The sequence below is a fragment of the Cygnus atratus genome, chromosome 15 (genome assembly GCF_013377495.2).
Source record: "Cygnus atratus isolate AKBS03 ecotype Queensland, Australia chromosome 15, CAtr_DNAZoo_HiC_assembly, whole genome shotgun sequence".
NCBI lineage: Eukaryota > Metazoa > Chordata > Aves > Anseriformes > Anatidae > Cygnus > Cygnus atratus.
In genome coordinates, this window is record NC_066376.1 from 7113111 (window position 1) to 7137316 (window position 24206).

A 24206-nucleotide genomic window follows, 5' to 3' on the forward strand; every position below is an offset into this window, starting at 1 on the left:
AAATCAGAGATGACTCCCAGCTTGGTGAAATGGCTTTTCGTTTCAATTATACACTACCAGTAAAAATACGTGAACAGCCAGAGAAAGTGGCCTGTCTGAAGTATAGTAGACTGCTAATTATTGGATGGGAGATTGACGGTACCTGTTAACCTTCCTGAGAAACTGTTGTGTTAATTAAAGCTATTAGAAACATAAAACCTTTATTTGAATTCTACAGGAAAAAAAGATGTTTGGGTTCTTTTGGGTGGAATGAGGGAAAGTTGAAAATTCTCCTCCATGCTTAATATAGCCAGTTTTCACCACCTTCTATGTCAGTTAGCTCTTGGTTTGGGTAATGAGCATATTGACAGTTTTGTTGGCTCGACAGTGAATCATTGTGTTTTAAAGTTATAAGAGAAGCAGCCGGTAGCCACTCCACAGCAGGGAATTCATCTCTGTGTTATCCACAGCATCACATCCCTCTAGCGAGCACAAGCTCCAAACAGACGGTACTTCAAAGCATCAAAGAGTTTAGGAAGGCTGAAGGTAATTTGTGCTGCTTCATATTCTTAGTGGTAAGTCTCCAGCAATTATTTCTATAGAAAATAATAAAAGTTTCATAGTAATTAGGCTGTTCAATAGGTTTCAAAATTTTAGCTTAAAAAAGAATACCAGCATCGGTGAAACTCCAACCCCCCCTTTTTTTTTGTTATTATTTATATATTTTTTCACAGGCAAATTTACATATTCCTTGTGAATGTATGTGTGTGAGATAATGTATGTACATTTTTTCACAAGAATCACTAGTTGCAGTATCTAGCCAAACCTAAAAGCTTTTAAATTCTAACACAATCTTGTACTGACGTTTTAACTTCCTGTAAGAGGTTCTGAACGTGACAGGAATTTCAGCAGTGTAAAATTGCCGAAAGGCTTTTACCTGCTTGAGAAAGAAATAACAGAGCTATTATTGTCTAATAAACAATATGTCTGTAACCCAGATAGTTCCTCTGAATGAAACTAATGTCCCAGAGGAATCTGATTCAACTTCATTTTTAGATGACATTTGCAATTCTTCTCAATGAAATAAATCTTGATTATTTTTATCTTTTTAAGTGAGAGATGTTTAATTGAATGTAATTAAGATCACTCAACAGTCAAGAGAGGTTTTAATAGCAAAGTGCTCCTTGATGAGGTTCATGAAGCAGTGTTAGACAAAAGCATTTGAGGAAAGTTATAGGGGATGGTCCCAGCTTTTACGTACCCAGAGACTTCTACTTAGCACAGACTTGAACAACATTCAGGAACAATATATTTAAAGAATATATTCTTTTTGAAATTGTCTGTCCAGTTCAACTGAGACTGATATACAGTAGTTCCTCTGATTAACATCCCCACATATAGCTATGGTCCCACTAAGAATAGCACTGTCGCCCCCACTTTTATTCCGTCTTCAGCTACAGGAGAGTCTTGCTACTCAGTAATTGTCACCGAAAGACTCATATAATTTTCACCACTCTAACTGGAGAGCAATCATTTCAAGCACACTGATCTGTTCCCACTTTGTAAAAGAGAGATTTAACACCTTAGTGCTGCTGTGGGCTAATACACGTTGTCTAGTGCAGCAGAAGTCTTCAAAGCAACTACAACCGGGGTCTTTGGCATTACAAATACAGTTTCCAAATGAAGACTCCATGTTGGATTATTACTTAGATACAGAAAATTCTAGGAGTTTAGGTACTTGAATCTCCCACTACTGTCCCAGACCAAAATTCAAGCACTGAAATATGGGCGGATCTGCAGTAGATTTTTTAATTTCACCATCCTGCCTGCAGGTAGTAAGAATTTCAAAACCCACCCCATCATTTTTATAAAAGCTTCCTTAAACAAATAATCCAACGATACGGTTTTATATAGCAGGCATCAACTTAATATCGCTCTTCTTGTACTTATGCTAATAATGCTCCCGGTTAAAGGTAGAAATTGTTGGTCATAATCCTAAAAACATGGATTTTCCTTGAAAATCTCATTTCATATAGAACACATTCTGCTACATTATTTTACTTCAGGATCATCCCTTACTTTCTAACCCTATGACTGGCCAAAAAAAAAAAGTTTCCCTTTTCCCTCTTTTCCTAAAATATACCCAGTTTTGTTGCAATGCTATTACTGGTATACAATAACACTGCTGCTATGATTGCCTTTCTGATCATAGCATCAGCTGGAGGGCTTACTGACTTTCTCGACATCGTGTTGGACTGTTTGCTGACTTTTGCACAGTCAGTTCTTGTGTTTGTCTTGGTTTCGTTTTGTTTTTAAACCAAGAACCACATCGTAGCTTGAAAGAAGATTGGGGATCTGATCTGAAGTGCTTTCATTGCTGCTTGCCCAGTGCTGCTGCACGGGGGAGCAGACCTCTCGCACCAGAGCGTGTCATACACACAAAGCAGCCGCTTACTGCCTTCCCAGAGAAGCTGCAGAGGTTGCTGGACATGTACATTCCAAAGTCTGAAATCTCAAATCACCAACAGAGAAAATCTGATTGGCACTTCAGCTAATTCTATAGACACTACACACCAAGCCAGAAAGCATCTAGTTCATCGTTCACAGCAAAGCAATGAAGCTAGCTCCAAATATTTTAAATTATATTTTTGATCAAGCTTACCATATTGGGACATTATACTGTAATAAGAGAAACGTATGATACTGAATGAAGCACTGCATTATACATACAGACATCTGGCATCTCCACTTATTGTCTGATTTGATCTTATCTTGTATGAGGTCAGGATTTATTTTTGATGGAATCAGTCACATTTAATAGAAAAATCTGAGCATTTTTAGAGAAATAAAGAAAATAGATTAAAATAGCAATAATCTAAAGTTAAACCCAATTTGCAGAGCAACACAGCATTTATGTTGTTCAATACCACCACTCTTTGGAAGATGACAATGACTTTTTAGCAGCTCTGCATACATCTAACCTGCTAACCACACATTCAGAACATCCTCATTTATTCCCTTCTAGAAGCCCAGAGCGGGTTGCAAAGTCCATACAAGTGCTCCTACCGAAGTCTTATCTGTAGGAAGTCCACCACAATGGTTACAGGAACAAAACTGTCAGGCTTCAGTGTAAATTAGTCACTTTTTAAATATCTTGAGGTCAGACCAAGAAATACATCAGGATAACACTCCACAGCCTGGGAGTCACAGATTTCAGAAGCCTTCCTAAGTACTGATTTCTTTTCATAAACCCAGAATTTATCTTTAAACTTTATGTAGCTAAAGAAGCTTTCCTCTTCTGGTTTTGCTTTGCCTTACCTTCCTTACAGTGGGTATTAACCACAGGAGAACCTGTAGGCACGAGGACAGTGCTACGAGCTTGGAGAAAACTGCCTCATATGAGGCCAGTTACTGCTAGTAAATACTGCTTCAGTGAGCCTCGAATAGAAAACTATATTCAATGCCCAGGAAGTTTGGCTTTATATGACAAATTGCACCATCGCAGCGTATTTTCAGCTGAATCACAACATAGTCCTTCTCCATATATCAACGAAACTCAAGGGGAGGATAACATTTGGGATTCTGTTCAGATCTCCCATCCTGGCTCTGTTTGGCAGGGCGGTGTAACAGCTCTGAAACCACTCATCCATTCTCAGCTTAAGGCTGTTTTCCTACAATGCCGGGTTTTATGGTGGCACTAAAGTCTCCATGTACTAGCAGCTTCCACTAATGTTGACGTTTTATTATCAAGTAAAAAAATGCTGATACACAAAATTACTGTAGGTTTAGCACCTGCTAAATTGGCCCTGCTGTTTCTGAAGCAGTTTGAGTCTATAGACTGGGGAAATTGAGAGAAGTAATACGAGAGGTTTGATTGATTTAAGCACTAGGCTGATTTCAGCAGTGATAAACTAATCATTGTTTCCCTCTTCCTTACCCAAGAATGGGTTTGCTTTCTAAAATGAATTTCGAACTTCAGTACTACGACTTTGCTGCCAGGATGGGACCGCTACAGAGCAGTTTTACTCTGTGTCTTTTAATGGACAAAGATCTCTTCTTATGGGCCCCTTCCTACACCTATCATTAATAAGGCACTCACAAGTATTTATTTTTGTTTACATGGGCTTTCACTTATATAACTATTAATTGTTGTGACATTTTCGTAATTGGACATTTCAATAAGTATTTTTATTAATATGCCTTGTAGAGGCTGTGGCATAAATAAGGGAAGTGAGAAAACTCAATTTTCACTAATTGAATAGTTGTTACTACTGCTACCACAAGGATCAAGTAAGAGAGATTTCAACAAGCTTTATATAACTGGTTACATTTAGAGAGTTAAGGTTTACATATGAGAACTCTGGTAACTGCAGTTATAGGAACATGAAAAACGGGGTGTAGGTTTTCAAACCTTTTGTCTAGGAACTCGAAAGATTTGTTATTTCTAAATCTAAACAATTTCCAATGCCTTTACTTCATGAAAGACAGATTGACACTTAGGTCAGAATAAAAATCTAAGGAAATAAAAAATTCTGAATAATGATCACAAAATGAAGCCACATAGAGCTGTTTAAACCTGATGAGCTACTAAATGATAGTACTTAAACATTTTTAAATCAAGTACTGCTACAATCGTTATTGCTTGACCATCCTAACCACCATGTAAACCACTTTTTTTCTAGTTAGAAGATGGACAAGTTTGAAACTAGCCCCTGAGGGCTAGCAATGGGCAAAGAACGGTCTATAGACTGCAAACTTCCAGAGTTAATCCTGTTAGGTAAAAACATATACAAATAATTATAGCACAGACAGAGAACTGTTTTCTTCAATGCAGAACACAAGGAAAAGGTTTTCAGGGAGTTAAGAGCATTGTATTCCAGGTCTGATGAGTGGAAAATTTCTGTTCTTTATTGCCCTTTGTATAGATTCGGGTCAAAAGCAAAAGAGTAAAAAAGACTCTGGCAACTGCTAACTCAGAAAACACTTACCTCTCTCAGACCAGAGCATCCCCACCAGCTCAGTAAAATGCAGGGAGATTAAGACTGAGGAGGACTGATTTACGACACCGTGAGAAACATCAAGGTAAAACATTTGTGCTAGAAAACAAGTTTCTTTTTTCTCTCTGGTTTCTTAATACGACTTGATTAGGACATGAGGAACAGCCTCAAGTTGCACCAGGGGAGGTTTAGATTGGATGTCAAGAAGAATTTATTCTCAGAAAGGAGGGTAGGCCTTGGAATAGGTTGCCCAGGGAGGTGGTGGAGCCCCCATCCCTGGAGGCATTTAAGAGATGTGGGGCTTACGGGCATGGTTTGGTGGTGGACTAACATAGTCTAACATAGCCAGGCTCAGCTCCTAGCTCCCACTGCTCATCCTGTCCCTGACGTGCCAGGGAGGGCAGCAGTCAGCCCCAGCAAGGCACAGGGTCCCTGCTCTCTTCTCCACCTTGATACAGGTGTGGCCAGGCATGGAAAGGGAATAAAGCAAAGCCTTTGTACCTGATTTGATACTGACAGTGTTGTGCCAGTATGGCAGGCAGAAAAATCATCAGTTTTTAGAGGAAGTGATATTTATTGTACCTCATGTATGAGAGCAGCACACACCCCCCCCCACTGGGGGCAGCTGGTCTATGGCTGTAGGTAGGGTCCGACTACAACTCAGTCTCTGAAGCAGAAGATGGCTTGCTCAGCTGAGAATTACAGGTAATTTTTAGATTTCTTCTCAATTCTGTCTCCCCCCTCCCACCTAAATATTGCTAGATAATTCTTCAGTAAATTATTTAGCCTGGAACATTTGGAGCACAGATTCATGACGAGGCTTAGGAGGATAGGTAAGCAAGGTGTTTTGGCCTCAGCCTGAGGCTTCAGCTCCAGCTTCAGAGCTCTTACTGTAACCTGCACCGTGAGGCTTTACAGGCAGACCCCAGTGCCATCCTCTTGCCATAGCAGAGGCACTAAGGTTTCCACCTGTTCTCCACTGACTCAGACATCTATCCCTTACAAAGAGGCATAGATCGAATCCTTTAAAACCCGTACGGCTAGAGATGCCAGACACCTTATCCGTATTATTCTTTATGTGACTGAACAGCCAAATTATTATTCTACCTAGTCTTGTTCCCGTACTGCACTGAGATTAACAGGAAGCTAAGATGCATCTGCATTCCAGCATTTTTGAGGATTTCTGTTTTTAAATCAAAACTGTAAAATGTTTTTTTCTAGCTTTATTAAATAAAGTGTACATGCAGGGGAAATAAAAGTACAGATGCATCATTTGAATACACAAATACAGTTTTCACAGAGGATTGTGAATCAGGTTTCTTCTGCTGTTATAATTTACAATTACTTATCACATTAGCTCCTAATTGTCTTTTCAGAGTGCACTCAATTACAAAATTAGAATCCTTATCTTCCTGTAACAGACACCTTCTAGATGGATCCCCATAAAATGTGCAAATTGACTAGAAGAATATTTTTCCTTACACTACTGCTGTTCATCAAAAGGTTGTTCTAAATCAATGTCTAAGCATGCTTCTGTTTTTTTTTCCTGGTGAAGAAAGAAAACCAGCTGGTTTCTGGAACTGGCTTACTAGTCATTTGCTTATACAGGGACCAGGTGGTGCCATGGAATAACTTTTTTTTTTTGTAATTTACAAAATCATAATTTGTAATTTTACTTTATTTTTTTTTTAAGACCAACGTTTGGCACTAAGTTATTCTTGTATAGCACCCTCTCTTAAAAAGACAACAATCATTGGCTTTGAATGAAGCAGGAAGAAAAACATCTTTTATCCTTTACTTCTCTCATTACAAAAACAGGTGAGGTCTCATTGCTTTGTGCAGTATCACTGTCTCTGGATACAGCCAACCACTCTGAATGGGCTGAAGCAATTAGCAAAGTCAGTTCATTCCATGCTCAAAACATTAATGCATACTCCTACAGTGCAAATGCCATTAACCTACTCTGAGCAAGAGCGTAAGAGAAAAACAAAGCAAACCCCTAAACTTCTGCAAGAGGCTATGATAGGTCCTCCCCCAGCCAATCCAAGCAGGGTGATACGCAAAGCCTGCTGCAGAGCCCAGGCTACCAAGGCCCAGGGCTGAATGCTTTTCAGCTTTAAACATGTCTGATATACCCTGTGTGTATTGTGATCCAGAAAATAAAGTCTGATCACCTTTCACATCTGCCAGGATCAAATCTGTGCTTCATTTGAAGCAGGAATGCTTTGGCATACTACAAATTCAAGTGGTAATAGCCTGTGAAAAAGGGAAGTTAAATATTAATGACTGCACAAATAACAAGCTTCATCCATTTGCAGTGCCATTTATTTCCCTCCTCCACACGCTCCAGAACATGTTATTTGCATTCTCTTCTCCAAAAAGATCTTGCCACACTGATTCATAAAACAGTTATGCAAGGAAGGTTTTATGTCAATACATTGACACACATGTGAACGCTCGGGCATGAGGCACTGAATGCCAACACCATCACAAGCCTGTAAGAGGTGTCTGAAATAATCTGCAGATTAGCACACCAGTGCTAGTTTTCTTTATGTAGGAGCCCCTGTTCCTTGCTCAGATTCTGCTTCTCTCCTGGATGAATCCCTCTGTCTGACAGTCCACATTGGAGAGGTCCCCACAAGTGTGTTGTGTCTACATTTAGGGTTTGATCTCCAAGTAGTACCCATTTATTTTGGTGGTGTGCCTCTGAAGCTTCCCATGGACAAATGGTATTTAGGAAAAAGGTTAGAATGATTATTTACGAGCCGGTTCAAAGTCACTGAGTCTCTTGTGTGACTTCATCAACAGTGCTTTTAGCGGTAAAAAAAAGGGATTTAAATACAAAGGATTAAGTACAGACTTCTGTCAGTCTGCATCGTATGTTGTAAGACAAATGGAGCACCGCCAGAACTGCAAACCTAGATGACAAGAAGCACTGTGGAAAGCCTGAAAAATGCTACGGTTTCAGGAGTGTGGAATTGCCAGTAGCTTTCAGGTGCAAACAGAGCTCCCCAGGAAAGCCAAGAGTTATGCATGGGTAACCCTTTGTAACAGAAATTCAATTCACTTTTGCCTTTCCTTTCCATGACATTTTTATAATTTTCATAATTTGAAGGTAACTGCATAATTTTGCATACATTTGAAGTAAGTGGTTAATCATTATTAATTCCACCAGTACTCTCTGCACTAACAGTAACCATTATTAACCTATTTGACAATATTGTGGATTCCTTTGGTATTAATGTGGTCGTAATATGTAAATCCATAGGAATTCAATTGTAAATTACCATTATTTAACATACTTAGCTTCAATGCATAATTCCGCAATTTGTGTGAAGGAAATTACATGCTGACTCATGAGACATAACTTTCCAGGGTTTCATAAGACCAAATGTGAATAATTGGTACCTATAATTATACAAAAATGTAAGCGAAATATGTAATGCAGCTACAACACATTACAGGAAATATACTGCTTATATCTTGTAGCCATGTTGCTTAAAGGAAAATGTTTCATATTAACTTAGCTATTTGCATTAACTATTCACATAACATAGATTTACTTAAAAGCTAGCAGTATGCCAGCAGTAGTAAAAGCCTTAATCTAAGGTATATCAAAGAAAAAGTTTAGACAATTAGAGTTTAAACATATTACTTTTTAATCTAACAAAATGCCTCAAGGGCTGGTTTCACAGGCAGTAGCTGGCTTCAGGTACATTGGATAACACTCTGGCAAATCCCAATCTTTCCACAGACTTGTCTTGCCAGTAAAGGTTTGATCTGAATCTTCCTTAAAGTCCAAGGGACTTCACAGGACTTAGGCCAGGTCCCAGAAAAAGGGTAATTTGGACCCACTGCCAGCGGAATGAAAACTTGGGTCTCAGGTCTATGCCATACTCGCTTGATACTCGATCCAATTATTTCTGTTGTTTCGTATGAAGTTATTGGAAGAAGTCAGATAATACGCAGTATCAAAACGTCAATCATGTCCAACCAAGATTTGATCCTCTGCTCTCAGAAGTGTCGTTGAATTCAGACAGAGCTCTGAGAAACGACTACAATTTTTATCTGCACGCTTTAAAGGGACTGATCTTTTAAAGTTATTCACCTGAGTAATTTCATTGATGTTTAAATTTAATGGAATTGCTCACATATACATTGGAGCTTTGCAGGTTAGTAGTCAGTAAAACCCTTTGTGTCAGTGAAGTTCAGGTAAGAGCTCAAAAAAAGAAACATTTTTGCTCCAGACTGTGTAGCAGTATAAACTTGGGCTGAAAATGTCATGAGAGGAGGCTTTTATGATCTTCTTACCTCAGTCAGAAATGCTGTGAGAACAATCTTGTAATTACGAAGACCAGATCTGTCAATTTGAGGTGAGAGATTCTTCTCAAGATAGTTTGAATTTAGAGCCTGAGGATTTCTAGGGCCAACCCATGAACCCACTTCAGATGGAAGCTAAACTTGCATCTGTCAATAACCAAGTTTGAGAAGGTGGAGTTGGGTTTCTAAGTCAAATGCTTTCATCTTTGAGCCTGTAAGACTGAAGCCTGGTCAGGCTCTCAGCAGAAAAACACATCTCCTTGGCTAGTAACATCCCTCTCGTGCAGATGGATTTTTTTCTTTCTCCTAGGATTCATTCCATCTTCAACAGTGATATTACCAAATAAGCTGGGCCACACGAACACGTGAAGGGTCTGCTCTGAGAACACAGGCACCAGTCCCCTTCTGACAGGGCTGCTTTAGCACCTTCCCTTGGTAGGGGAACAGGGTGCTCTAAACTCACCTGAAATAAGCTAAGTACTTCTGACCCCAGTGCATGATATGAGACAGGACAATATGCAAAGGTAACCAAAATCTTTTGGAAAGAAATTTATCGATTTCTATAAGCACTGCACTACATTCATAATACTAGAGGGCCCAAATAGGAGCAAGTGAAAAGCAAAAAAGTGATTTGTTTGTCCTTCCACACATCCACAGGCATTTTTACTGACTAGCAATACTATTCCTTTACTCCTTGGTTTGAGTTATCTTCTGCTCTTTTTCTGAAGACAAGTGAGATCTCAAGAATACATCATCCTGATAATAACACACGGATTGAGGAAAATCTCTACCAAATTTGAAGAGGTGCAGGACAACTGCACTTTATGCCAAAAGCTATCATGAGAAAAGTGGTCACTTCTGACATTTCCCATCCAGAAAAATAGACCCAAGTCATTTAATATTGCTGAAATACTGGTGTTCTGTTTTCTTGCTCGAAACCACTTTTCACTTTGATGTTAGTGGAAAACAAAAAGCAAATTTAAAAAAGAAGTCAAGATGTTAATGACCAAGTCTTTAAAATCCTTCATCTGGCATGACCAGAAAGCTTTCACCGCACCCTCCAGTTAATTCAGTTTGTGATTTTAGTTTTTCACAGTGGTTTCTCAAGTTGTAATTGGAAGAAAAAAACTCAGCTTTCAGTACCCTACCTCTGCAGTAGATCTGAAGCCTCCATGACAGCAGTCTGAAGAGCTTAGAGAGGAGTTCCTCAAACCGCTACTGAGGTCCCCAGGTATTTGGACAGTCATTGCTATAAGACATCCTCTAGCCAGGGTTGGGGAAAACCAAGAAATGAGAGCCCAGCCCAGCATCTCTGCACACCACACACTGAAGCCATCCCGTGGTGCTGGAATAATGTCAGCTCTCGCTCCTTCCCACCTCCTGCTGGCACTGTGTGTGCGTGGATCAATATCCACATCCTCCAGGTGACAGAAATCCATGTTCTGCCTTCCTGTCTCTGCATCAAATCCAGCGATTAAAAGAGAGTAGGGGCTAAGTGATCTCATTACACAAATAGGATAAAATTATGTTTGATACATTCCTAAATTAATCCAGCATTTCAGGGTAGCATAATTTGTGCTGCAACAGAAATTCAACACCTTTACATCTATCAGAGCAATTGCAGTGAATGTAAAAATGTACTTCGCCTTTTCTGCAGCAATATTCTGCTTTGTTCTGCTCTTTTCTGTTTTAATGACTGCAGGGACCTCAGGTGTTCTTCAACCTTTATAGTCAACAAAGCACCAAGCCCACAATTGGCTCAAATCCTTTCTGTTCTGCCTGCAGCTACAGCTGTCCGAGTGAGATTTTTGTCATTTTGGACTCACGGGTTTTTTTGAATTATTGATGGCAAAGTCAGCCATACAATATTTAGTGGATTTAGCTACCTCCAGATGGTGTAAAGTTTTAAACCTTCCTCCTCCATTTATAGCACACAGATACACAAGAAAAACCAAGCAGTTTCATGCTTTTTCAGCTTCAAACTATCAGTTGGCACTGCTGCAGTCTTATAGCAAGGGGACAGAGCTGTACAACACAGCTTCTTTAGAAAAAAAGAGACTCAAGTCTGCTACCTACAGAACAAGATATTTGACGTGTCTAAGAAATAGAGAAGGAATTTGCCCAGAGAGAAAGTGAGGAAGATGGCGTATGGGCTTCTGCAGCTCACCTTTTTATACCACACTGTGTTAGGTGAAGAACTGCAGGAATGAGAGCAGCACTACCCCCAATGCAATGGAAAAGGAAAAGCGTTAAGGAACAGCCCAGGGAGTTCTCTGCAACTATGTTTAAAAAAAAATAATAAAGGACAGGAAACTGAATAAGGCTGAATTGCAGATTACTCAATACACACACATTTTGCCAAAGGGAATAATCTTCCCATAGAACTAGCAGCTTTTTTGGTTTTCAGTTGAATAGCCTCATTGGGAAGCTTTTAAGCTTGACTGTTTTGCTCCGCCCCCCCCAAGGAACAGTGCAAAAATGGAGCACTGACAACCATTTGAGCCTGTTCCTACTGATGTTAGTGATAAGCCCTACATTGCATGCTCATGTCAATAGTTTTACGAGAAAAAAAAAAAAAAAAAGATCAGCCAGTTTGAAATACTCAGGACTTTGTAAACCTGTAAAACATTAGCTTCCATAAGAAGCAGAGAGTAGTATTTATTTTTTTCTACCCTATTAGATTGCCCTTTCAAGTTTCAGGACTTGGACTCACTATTTATCTTTCTGGCTTGGCAAAGGCCTTCCTTTACAGTTGCCTGGGAGAAATACATGTCAAAAGTTATCCTTAGTTTTTGTGTCTTTTTTTTTTTTTCCAATTCTTATTGCAAGTGCTTTAAAAAAAGAAAAAAAAAGCAGTTTGATAGATTTTCAGAGTGATCCTGCAGGGTTTGGCAGCACAAACGGTAGCTATCAGGCTCACTAATCATACAATTCAGCCCATGGCCAAATCTCTTCCCATTGTCAGGCCCATTCAATTTCTAAAAGGGCTGGATTTGATCAATGTGGGTCAGCAAACTACTGTCAGAAATGAGAACCCATCCCTGCTACAGCAACCCAAAAACTTCCTTCCTACAGCAGCATTGGTGGCCAGAGACCCAGTTCCCCTCAAATGTTTTCTGAAGAGGACTCTACTGAAAGGGTATCTGAGCCTTAGAAATCAATGGAAGCGAACAAGAAAACATCAAGGGCCTGCTCCTAAAAGACAGGACCTGCTTTCGAACACCAACGAGACAGTAATAATCATTTGCAGCAGATACATAGCAGAAGGACTTTCAAATGAGACTCACAACTGGCAATGCCTATGTAATTAAGCAAACCAAAACAAAGGGGCTGAATACAGTGACCCAAAAACAGAGTGTGAAAGACGGTAAAGGAGAAATCAAATTAATTGGTTTTACAGCTCTGACAGCGTGAATTCAGCTACGATTATACACTTTCACAAATAAAAGAATGTAAGGGAAAGGAAAGAACAAGGACTAATACAATTCATCCATTCACATGAAAAAAATTGCTTTTAGTGTTTCTTCGCTTCATTGAAACCAGTTGGATGCATGTCCTTGCTGAAGTAAGCAGAGTCCAGCTAAGTCAGACCACTTTCCCCATGGTTCAAACACTCATAATGCATGTGCCTCTGACAGCTTCTCCCAGTTGCACAACTGCGTGTCCTCATTTATTAGGATGCAGAGGTTTAAGCTGGGACTGGGAGTCAAAAGCCACAGGGTCTACGGCTAATTACCCTGTTAAAACAGGCCCAAGAGCCCAAAGGAAGATTAACTTCTCTGCTTGAAATGAAGATCTGCTTGTAATTATCTTCAGTTGTTTCCTACTTCACTTGCTCATCTCCCACTATATTTTCAATTACATCCAAGAACTACAATAAAACAGCATTTTATTGCTAAGCCAAGCACTCCAAAATTAAGAATTGCCAGAATTAGAACTGCCCATGCAACGTTGGTTCAGCCCCACTGTATATACACATGGTTTTAATTACATGATCACATAACGTTTTATCCACGGGACCCTTGATTAATTCGCATTCTGAACACTGCTGGGGACTTCAAGGCTATTAAAAAAATCTTAGCTTGTGAAGTACTAGCAAATCCACACTTGTGAAAGCTAACAAAAAATATTTCAGAAGTATGTAGGTCTGGGTTCCTACTGACCTGGATAAAGCAGGAAGTGCAGCAGGAACAGCTGGAACTGATGCAAGAGTGAGATAGTGCAATTCTGCCACGTATTTCCAGGTTGTGCAGCACCACTTGAGGAAGAGCCATCACACAACCTTAACAAGTTAAGGACTGAACTCACCCCTTCATCCCACACAACGGAAAAAGGTTTCTCCCAGAGCCACCCAAGACTTCAAAACCCTCTGTTGCCTTATGCTGTACTGATAAAACAAACAACTCAGGCTATTCCTACTGAGTTTTTGGTTTTTAAACCCCAACCATTTGATGTTTCTTCTCCTTTTTAAACCAGTACATGTACTCATTGTAGCATCAAACCCATCTGAACCAAACTGCATATACATCATCTTTGGTTTTGCGTAGGAACATGGCGTAACAAGTTGGACAGCTTGTATGAACTACAAGAAAAGCTTTGAATGCAAGTTTCATTTAGTGTTAATCAAAATGCTGGCTGAATCATTTACCACTGGCCTCAAGAATTTTCTTGTTGAGCTGCAAAGGAGTCCACAGTGTTCTCTCATCTAAAATAAGTCTTAGGCAGATATTTATAACGCGTGGTATACCGTCTACGTGCCTGGGAACGTCTCACTTGGATTTACTAGCATTGTTAAATTCAGTTTTCTCTGTTCCTAAAACATCTAAAATGGGCTTTCAAAACTGTAAGTACAGAGGGTAGAACCTTGTCTTCTTTTCAGCACACAAACCACTTGTTTACACTTTATCCAGAGAAACATGAGAGATTTTCAGTGACAAACAAACAGAGAAATTACACAGGAATTGCAACAAGGAACATCAAGAAGAGCAACTGTTAAAGACATAGGAATGGCAAATCTTCCAAATGTTTAGATTCCTCTTATAAAAATAAAAAGCTACTGTAAAATCATATTTTAAGTATGTAATTTCTGTAAAGTATTCAAGTATTTAAAAATCCACATTTAAAGGTTGCAACTATTCAGATTACCAAGCCACAAAAGTTCTGTTCTAAGCATACACTCAGACAATTCTGCACTCACCGTTCTAGTTAAGGCACGTTATAGAGTAAGTTTCATCTCACAAAGTTCTCCAAAACTTAGGAGAAAGTAGAAGAAAGGCCAAAACTGCAATTTCCATTTGGATTCGATTCCAGTTATACTCTTCTGGGCAGTTTTCTCCCTATTATTTTTAATTAGCTCCTCTGACACCATAAATCACACACAATAGTGAGGGTTGGGATTTTTTGTTGTGCCCCCTCCCTCCCCAGCCCTCATTAAGAAATACACAAGTGTGAAGAACATGCTCATCTGACACTAACTAAATATTCCCAGGAACATTCTTCAGTTTTAGCAAACACGGGGAGCCCAATAGGGACGGAAAAGAAAAATCACAACTTTTGGAAGGAAGGCGACAGATTTCCAGGAAATTTTAGCTGCTCACCTACTATAAGGAATCGGCCATATTCCAACCTCAGAAACACGGGGCTTGAATGGAAACTGCCTCAACAACAGCTCCGAAAGGAGCTTAGTCAGACATGGAGTCACCATATTTAGGAGTAGCAGTAGTAAATCTATTGCTCTAGTTAATTTATATGTTGGGTAATTCCCGACTAATTAGATTCTGCCGTATCTTCTGCTAGAAGCAGTACATCCTAGAACAGAGCCTCTGACATGCTATGCTGTTAAAGTGTTAGAAACAGCCATTTCTAGCGCTGCAGCACACCACTGCTCTCGAGACACTGTGCAAACATGGGGCAAGGAGGGGGTCAGGACACCACACAAAGAGCTCAGTTTCACCCCATGCAACATTTCTAAAGCAGGCCTCCTTTAACAGAGAAAGCACTTCTTGAGTATAGCATTCAGTACATTTGAGGAACTAGTAAAGTCCTTCAAAGTAAAAACAACAGTGCGAAAGAGCTGTAGCAGCATTAGCAGAGGCACACATTGCTGACCCTCTGATTTCAGCGCGCTGTTCCTGTTCATGTCAGTGAGCACCTCGTCCTGTTGCATTACACCAGTACTGCTATTCTGTTGCTGGGCTCCAGGGAGATGACTTCAATACTCTGCATTGCACAACAGGCTTCCCTTTATTTGATTATTTGGCAAGATGTGATCCAAAACGTTACAAGACAAGAAAGAGTATTTTCAGGCTGGTCAAGCAAGTGCTGCTGGGTAGGTAAAAGTACAGCTGCATTTGAATCAGCAGCTGACTGGGGAGATGAGAAAGGAACAGAGATACTTTTTAGCGTAAGTATGATCATCTCTGACCTTTAAAAAGGTAGAAACAAGACAAAAAAAAAAACAGAATAATGTTTTGCAATTATAACACTATAACCTCTTTGTTATATCAGAGTGAGCATCTTCGCTATGTTACTCTTACCAAAACATTGTTTAATTACTCCACTACAAGATGAATAATGTTCAATTGCATTCCCTTCACACCTAGCGTACAACAGCTTGAGAAATCACGTGAAGCTCTTTGCTTGAATCAATATAAAGGTTAATGCCATCCTGAGGGACTTATGAGCACGTTATTCATAGGATAAATGAATCCAAACTGGTGCATGACTTTCCCACATTAGTTCACTGGCTAACTTAAAGTAGATGAATGAAATGAATAGTTAAGAAGAAGCTAGGGGGAACGCTTCAGGTGAACCCATGCAGTATTTTATTTCTACCCAAGTAGTAGCTGCTCCGACAAAGGCTGTTTCTCCCCTTCCTCACTCACCCACCCACCGGTGAAACCAGAGCTGTGCTATGTTTTGAGTCATGCTGCTCGCTCTCTAGGGCTTCCAGTGAGCAAGGATTTTGCATGCTAAAACAGGAGAAAGATCAGTATTTCTGTAACTTGAAAGTTAAGAAGAGCTTAGCAAAAAAAAAAAAAAAAATCCACAGGATTAGTGTAAACACTTCCCTAGAGGGAAAAATTAGAGGGAATATGCTCTGCTCCAGCATATATACGGAGATATATGCTCTCTCCAAAGACACCAAGAATCTTAACCAGTAGCCCGATTTCTTTGCTAACTTCAGATGAAGACAGGATTGCTATCACAGCCAGCACTGAATACACACTTTCAAGCCTCTGATCGATGAGCTACGATAAACTTGTTCCACTGTTTGAGTTACTGCAACCCTCTATATTTGAGGCATCATTTTCACATACTGCAATATTGGCAGAGCTGGCAGACAACCTCCCTTGCCGTTTTGTACCTAGCATTAAGTCATCACATTTGCATCACAAAGAATAAATATGTTTTAATCAGTTTAATTCCTTCCCTCATTCTCTTAAGCAGGGGACAGCACGAGATGCACCCACTGCAGTTCCTTCAATTGTTTGAGGGGACTGGAAATGGGAAAAGCATAAATCCACTAATTAACAGAGAAACAGCATATGTGGAATTTGGCCTCCATTGCAACCAAGGGGAGTTTTGCCAGCCAAGTTCACCCACTGAGTTTAACAATAGTAGTTGGAAAAATGTGAATAGTTCCATTAGGAGTTCGGAGTGAGAAAACAAAGACACTTGGCAGCCAGTTAGAGGACAAGATGACAGATCAATAAAACAAAGGATATTTACCTGGCATACCAAATTTTGCAAAAATTACCCTACCATCAGTGTGAAAATATAGTAAAGATTAGCTTATCTGCATAGTCTTACTGTTTCAGAACAGATTTGGCAGGAAATCATAGAGTTTAACTGTGGGAGTGAAGCCTTGAGATAAGCATTTGATCTTCTGTTTTTAGCTCTCTATAAAGGGCAGAAGACGAAAGACAGCCACAAAGAGGAGGCTCCATCCCACAAACAGGTACCAACGTGAGCAACCTCCTCTTTCTCAAGAGTCCAACCTCAGTCCCTAACTGTACCAAAGCCTCAGCTATCAGGAGCATCTTCCCCTCTGCATGCTGAGGGAGCTCAGCAGCAGCAGCAACTCACTCACCTTTAGCAGACCAGCCGCTTACAAGACCAGCACAACTCCACTGCCTCTGACCCAAAGGGATGTGGAAGAGCTTCACAGAAAGACATACTTCTCCCTCCTTTCCAAGTAAGCTGCCTCCTCTTCCACCTTCACCTCTCGCAAAGCAGATCCTTACAGTCCGCCTCACAACTAGTGGTGATCCATAGTTGACCACTACTAGGATGGACCAGGTCTGCACACAAAGAAAGACATTTCCACCAGGACCAGGTACAAACATCTCATGCCAACACACCTAGCCAAGCACCCATATTCACCCACGGCAACAAAAACTCCCTCCCTACAACACAGGTGCCCCCTCCAGCCCTCTTCAGCGGTTGTTACAGGTGATTGCAGATACCTGGTTGGCTTCTCCTGGCTCTCACTCCATCCCTGCACAAGGGGAACAACCACCGCTGCCTGACCTCTCTCTTTCTCAGTTTTACCAACATCTCACATGGATCTTCTCACCAAATCCCACTTCTCAATCAGCAATGAAAGTTTGGACTTCCTTAGAATATGTTCTCAGAACTACAAAAAGTACAGCATCTTCTGGACCCTGCTAATTACCACGGCTGCCGTCTTGCCATGTTGCCACCTGCTGCGAATCAGCAAACCTCAGCACAGCTGGTGCCACTATGCTGCTAAATACTAGGTACAGAGGTAGGCTCTGTCCTCCAAAGCCTGGAGGTAATCAAAAACATGGAAAGCAATTAAACACAATGTTTATCTCTAAAAATATAGCAGAGAATATGTAACATCAATCCTTTTATGACCCGGTCATTCTTTCAGTAGAGCCAATAGCAACATTTTCCTTAATATATAAGAGCAAGTCATAAATAGCATGCAATTTATAGCATGCTGCGACAAGAACCCAGTGTTTCAAACAAGTAGGGTAGGGGACAACTTTAAGACATCAACAGAAGGCAACCTAGTTGGAGGAAGCTTACAGACTGCATTAAGTCAAAGGCCAAGAAGCTTTTAGATGTTGAGAGAAAAATAAAGGTAGCATTGAGCATTGCAGGATCTGCCACCACCTGCTGCAAAAACAAAAGGGAAAGGGGGAAAAAAGAAATGCGACTTTAGCAGTGATGAAGCACCAGGTAGAGTCTGCATCACCAAGGGACGACACTGTAGACCTGCATTTTTTTTCTCCATTTTCATAGACATCTCCCAACCAGACTGCGCAAGAAACCTAAGGTGCATCAGACAGGCAGCTTCATCTGATTCCTTTCTAACAATGGAAAGCCAAATGTGAGCCAAAGCTAGAAAACATCAGGCCATTTTACAAGCCACCAAAGGGTTCATAACAAAGTTTTTGGGTTTGGTATCATCAACAGAGATGAAATACTAAAATTAAGAGTGCAAACCTGCTCATAACAAGGAAATGGCAAAGACATCTCTTCCAACTGAGCACTTCAGAAGGAATTCAGACACTTGGCCCTGTGGGTTTACAACCTTCATCTCAGTTTGGTCCCCAGAATTCTTCTGAAGATGCAAATAATCTATCCAGCTGCACCACAGGACACAAATAGGAAGGCCAAGTGGTGGGATAAAAGAATATTGCAAAGCCACAGACTTTGCTAGACACAAAATCTTTTGGAGGTAATGCAATAGAATAGAAAGAAGCATGATTAATAATCGATTTTTTTAATGTTTACTGTTAGACATTTTGTGTTTCTGCTAAAACACCTGTTTTGTTTTAATATTCTATCTCTGATCAGCTCTTTCATAAATATTTCTACTTTGCAGTATAAAAAATTTAATCTCTTAATTAAACCATCATTGATGTTTTATAGTAATAAATGCACTGAAATAAATGACAGCATTTAACAGAATGTGCACATTTTTATAGGAACAATCATTTTCCACGTTCATGGGGTAACGTTGAGAGCTGGCGGTGGCTTCATACTGCTCACAAGAAAGACTTTTTAATCACTGGGCTCTGAATTATACTAGTTAAAAGCAGCGCTGCTGAGGGAAGAAGAGAGGAGAGGAGGAAATGCACATTCTGCATTGTGAATGCCTGAGCAGTTCCAAGTAGCACGCTGCTGCCTTGCGTTACACCCTTTGTAGATGCTTTCCCACTTGACCTCAGATATTTTCAAAATCAGAGTGTTGGTCCTTTGCATACTTATTTCTAATGAATTTTGGAATTACTTTTAAAGATCTGCAAGGACTCTGGAAAAGTTCAGTGTAAGGGGAAATACTATTTAGCTACTGAAGGTCTTGTCTAGAGGTGCAGATATTTCTTCACATACAGGTAAGCCACATGGATTAAAAACAAAATCTTGTAAGACAGTATTTTCATGGTATGTTATTTGTACACTATAATTACTGAGATGAAAAGAGTGGCTTTGAGGCAGACCAGCTGCCAGGTAATGGTGTACATCCGAAGGTACAAGGTAACCTTCCCACAGCAAGTCAGACACCTCTTAGGAGGAGAAGCACAAACCCCTATATAGATTAGAAACAAGACTTCACTTTCATTTAAATGCATTCTGTTTTTCAAATGTACATAAGGGCTCTCTAGAGTGGAATTGGTTGTGAATAATTTAACTTTATGGATGATAAGGAAAAAAGCAGCTGTAACATACACTTATCGCCAACAAAACAGACAGCGGGGCAGTATATGGCCCTGCTTCACTAAGGAAGCTCACTGCTGCTCTTCCAGCACCAAGAGCCTGCTGCAACGCTGTGCAGACATCAGGGAGAGGGACTGCAGCTGCAGTGCAGATGGGGAGGTACTGCACGTTTGCAGTTAGATGACTAATTCTGAAAAATTTCTGGCCACATTATATTGAAAAAGAGAGAGAAAACTATTTTCCCCAGCCCCAACACCAAGCGCTACTGCGATGATCAATCATAAAGAAGATTAGGAACCTTTAACCTTATGTTCCAGTTCCTCTAAATATTTCCTAAGGGCCTTTTATGTTGTTTTGCTTCATTCAATGGCAAGGTAATTAACAGCAAGGACAGGTACACGCACGACAGTTTTTCTGACTCCCATGCTGTGGTGACATGGAGCACTCAAACACCCTGCGAGTGGCGGTAGATGCTCCCCAGCATCCATCTCCTAGGGGCAGCAGTGTGACAGGAGCACTGCCAACGCTATTCCCAGTCTCCTTTGTCTACCTGGTAACTCACGGTTATTTTCATTCCTCTGCCTTTGTTCGGGGCGGAGGAAAGACACCACTTTGAATACAAAATTATATACAAGAAAGCAAATCAAGTTTCTCCTGCAGTTAGATCAAACTGGATCCTTTTGGAATAGCACCCAGACGGCATGTTGATACCTAGCGAAGAGGAGCAGCCAGAGGCACTTCGTGTTCAGGTGAGCTGAATCTCACTGAAGCATCATCCTGAAATATTACAGTTGGCTAATGCTGGCCAGCCTGCTCCCTAAATCTTTATTTGTTTCACAATAAGCCAGCTGCTCCTCCGTGTTGCCCTGACTGCCTGGCCCCTGGGGTGTGCCAGCAGGTGGGAACCCCGGCCCTGCAGTCCCCCCTTCGCCTCCCTGGGGAGCACTCTGCAAGGGCACAACATGTGCCCTGGATAAGGCGGCTGCCCGCTATGACAGCACAGTCCAGATTGAAGGAAAACGTAAAGGTAAATTAATAATGAGTTTGAACCTAATAAATATGGTCACAAAACACCATTTTTCTAGCAGAAGTTGAGGTTAAAGAAAAAACCTTCCAACTACATAAGCTTTGCCCGCTCTCTTCCCACAAGACCAAAGGAAAGCACTCTCTTCTGGGAAATGGCCTTTTACATCTTCTCTTTCCCATCAGGCAACTTCTGTGTTTTAAATACAGTGTCAGTAAATATCTGTAAGCCAGTATCACAAGGTTATACAATCTTATCCTCTTCCATCCTAATCTCGGGTCACATTTTCAAGACACACCCGAAGCAACAAGGGTGTCTCTCTCTGGTGGTTGTGGGAGACCACGTCTGAACATGTCCCAGCAGTGGGACTAATTAGGGCTGGTGCTGCTCTGGAGGGAACCCCCAGAGACTACAGAAGACGTATTTACTCCTTCCTGAAAGTTTTAGTAAAGAACAAGATCCCAGCAATTCTTTGGGAGGCCATGAAGTCACAATGACAAAGGGAAAGAATTCAACCCACGCTGAGTTAGGAGTTCACATTTCTTGCTAGTGTTCAAGGAGGAGTCCTCCTCTCCTTGCCTGGCCTTCACTCCCCCCCACTGGGTTATTCCAACATGCACAGTTCCACTTTTCTTTGTTAGGAAAACAAAAAGAAAGTTGAAAAGGCAACGCTCCCCAGTTTTGCTTTTATGTGCAAATCTCTCTCCCCAGCTAGTTGCCGCTGCCTCCTTTTGCGTGGTGCCAGCATGGTACACTAAAGTCCATCTTTGAAACAAAAGTTATTTAGAACATTTTAGGATTTAAGCAAAGTTCAGCCGGGGCAGGGTAAAGGTTGAAGTAATCTTCCTAAGCCCCTTTTAAAGATTAGACATTAGTTTTCTATTCCCGTTCTGCAGATAACCATAGCACAGAGTGACAGAAAAAGCAGCACATGCTTGGCTGAACTTGTAGCTAATAAGGACACTGCTATCTGGAGGATCTCTCTCTCTTTCTCTCTCATGCTGAGAGGAAAGGACACCACAACAGACATGAAAAGATAAAATACTCCAACACTTTATAAAGCATAACAGCTTTTTTTGTTAATCAGTACCTGTCACGGGGCTATACATCTATTAGGTTCGCGTACAGGACTGGCAGAAGCCTTGCTGTTAAGTTACAAGACTGAGGACAGAAGTGTTTTTCTGCTGTATCACACACTGCCTGTGTGATGCCAGGTGAAATGCTTAATTAGTGTGCTTCAGTTTCCCCATTGTTCAAACAACACTTCTCACCTCTTACGGATCTTAGCTCCTCCAAATTGCAGGACAGGGGCATCTCGCTGGGGGTTTATACAGCAACAAGCACAACAGGCTTCTCATCCCTGTGTAAGTACTGCCTCCATAAAAATTACCATACTGCATGTACTGTACACAGGACAGAGATAGTCAAGGTTTTGTAGTTCAACATTTGATATTCATTGTAAGACTAATGTTTGGGCATCTAAATCAGTAGCTGGATTTTCTAAGATGAGAAACAGAAAACAGCTTCCCTGACTTCCAGTACTCAACGGAGTAAACCACATCCACAGATAAGTGTCAGTACAGGTCCGACTGAAATGGCAGCCCGGGCCAGCAGCTGGCAACACAGCGGCATCTGCGGCTCACTTACCTCTAGTCTTCTACAACAGCAAGCAACTCAGTCTGCTACACCTAACTCCTACAGATTTCAATCATGTAAGATACCCATATACCTCGTTTTTTCTCCGCCTCAGTTACCTGTGACCCTTCCCAGCAACACAGGAACGGGATATTCTAAGAACAGGGACCAGGCAGCTGCCCATTTACAAAGAAGTTGGCAAAAATCCCAAAATGCACTGTCTGAAAGGAGAAGACATCGTAAAATGGAAGTTGTGGAAGTTTGTCATCCATTTACCGCTATGAAACAGAACAAAGAGACTGTGTTAAGGGAGGCATTATCAGGTTCTGCTTTGCATGGGTTCTAACTCTGATTTTCAAATACCGTATTACGTACTGCAAGTACCTAATCACTACAGTGGGTAGGAAATATTTTTATTGATCCCTACCCTCCTACTTAGTGCTTCCCCCTGCTAGGCAGCAGAGGATGTGTAGGAGTTAGCAATCCCCAAACCAGTGTTTGTTTTTAATTAAATACTTCCTCTGCACCTTGCTCAGGACCTTGCAGGATTTGGCCCTTGAAAATGCATGTGCAGGCCATGCAGCGAGGAAGGAGGATTTATACCACACAGCAGAGGGGATAAATAAAGTTCATAAAACATGTTATTTCCAGCTGTGACGTTATACATACTGCTTTTGAGAAGCAGCAGGAGCTATTTCCTTTCCCCATACAGCTGCTTTCAATATGCAACAAAATGGCTTAAATGCCTGAGAAAGCATTAAATATGTTTTAAGAAACTGCCACACTAAAGATTTTCATTATTAAGAGAGGAGAGTGGAAGAGGAGCATCAGGTAATTAAGATGTCTCCTTGTTATGCATGAGAACCTCAGTAGCAAAAATAGTTCCTTGCTAGTCTTGCCACCAAGCAAAACACATCTTGGAGTAACCTGTGGTACTGCAGAGTAGATTTGTCTCATCTTTGTGGCATTTTTCCTTCAGGGAATCTGTTTGCTGAAATAAAAATCCCAGCACAGTGACAGTGGGTCCCAGTCACTGTAGGCCCGTTAACAGACCCATGCCATCCAGCCATGAGGCTGTTTCTTTGTGCTGGAAGCAGCCGAATCTTCTCAGCTGTTTCCACGGTACTTGCTGCAGCACTCCTCTCATGCCTTCTGCAGAAGTTTTTTTAACAAACATGCCCTAGAAAACAGCCTAGAGAGCAGGGAGCCCCTTGGCCAATGGCTATATCCCAATACTTCCCTCACGTTTGCCAGACTTACCACAGAAGGAGACCCAAAAGAGCTGCATGCAACTTGCAATCCGCCAGCACACTCTCAGGGGAATTTAGCGGAGCTGGGACGGGCTGAGCAGCCCAGCCGGCAACCTCCCAGCCTGTCCTCGCACGGTGACAACCAAGGGCCAGACCAGACAGCTGAAGCCAAAGGGACTTCGTGCACTGTGTGGTACACCAGCGCGGCTGACACACCAAACATCTCAGAGCCACAAGTCCAGGTGGGAGATTTTCTAAAACCTCTCAAGAGCCTGATGAGCTTCTAGATAAGATTTATTACATCTTTGC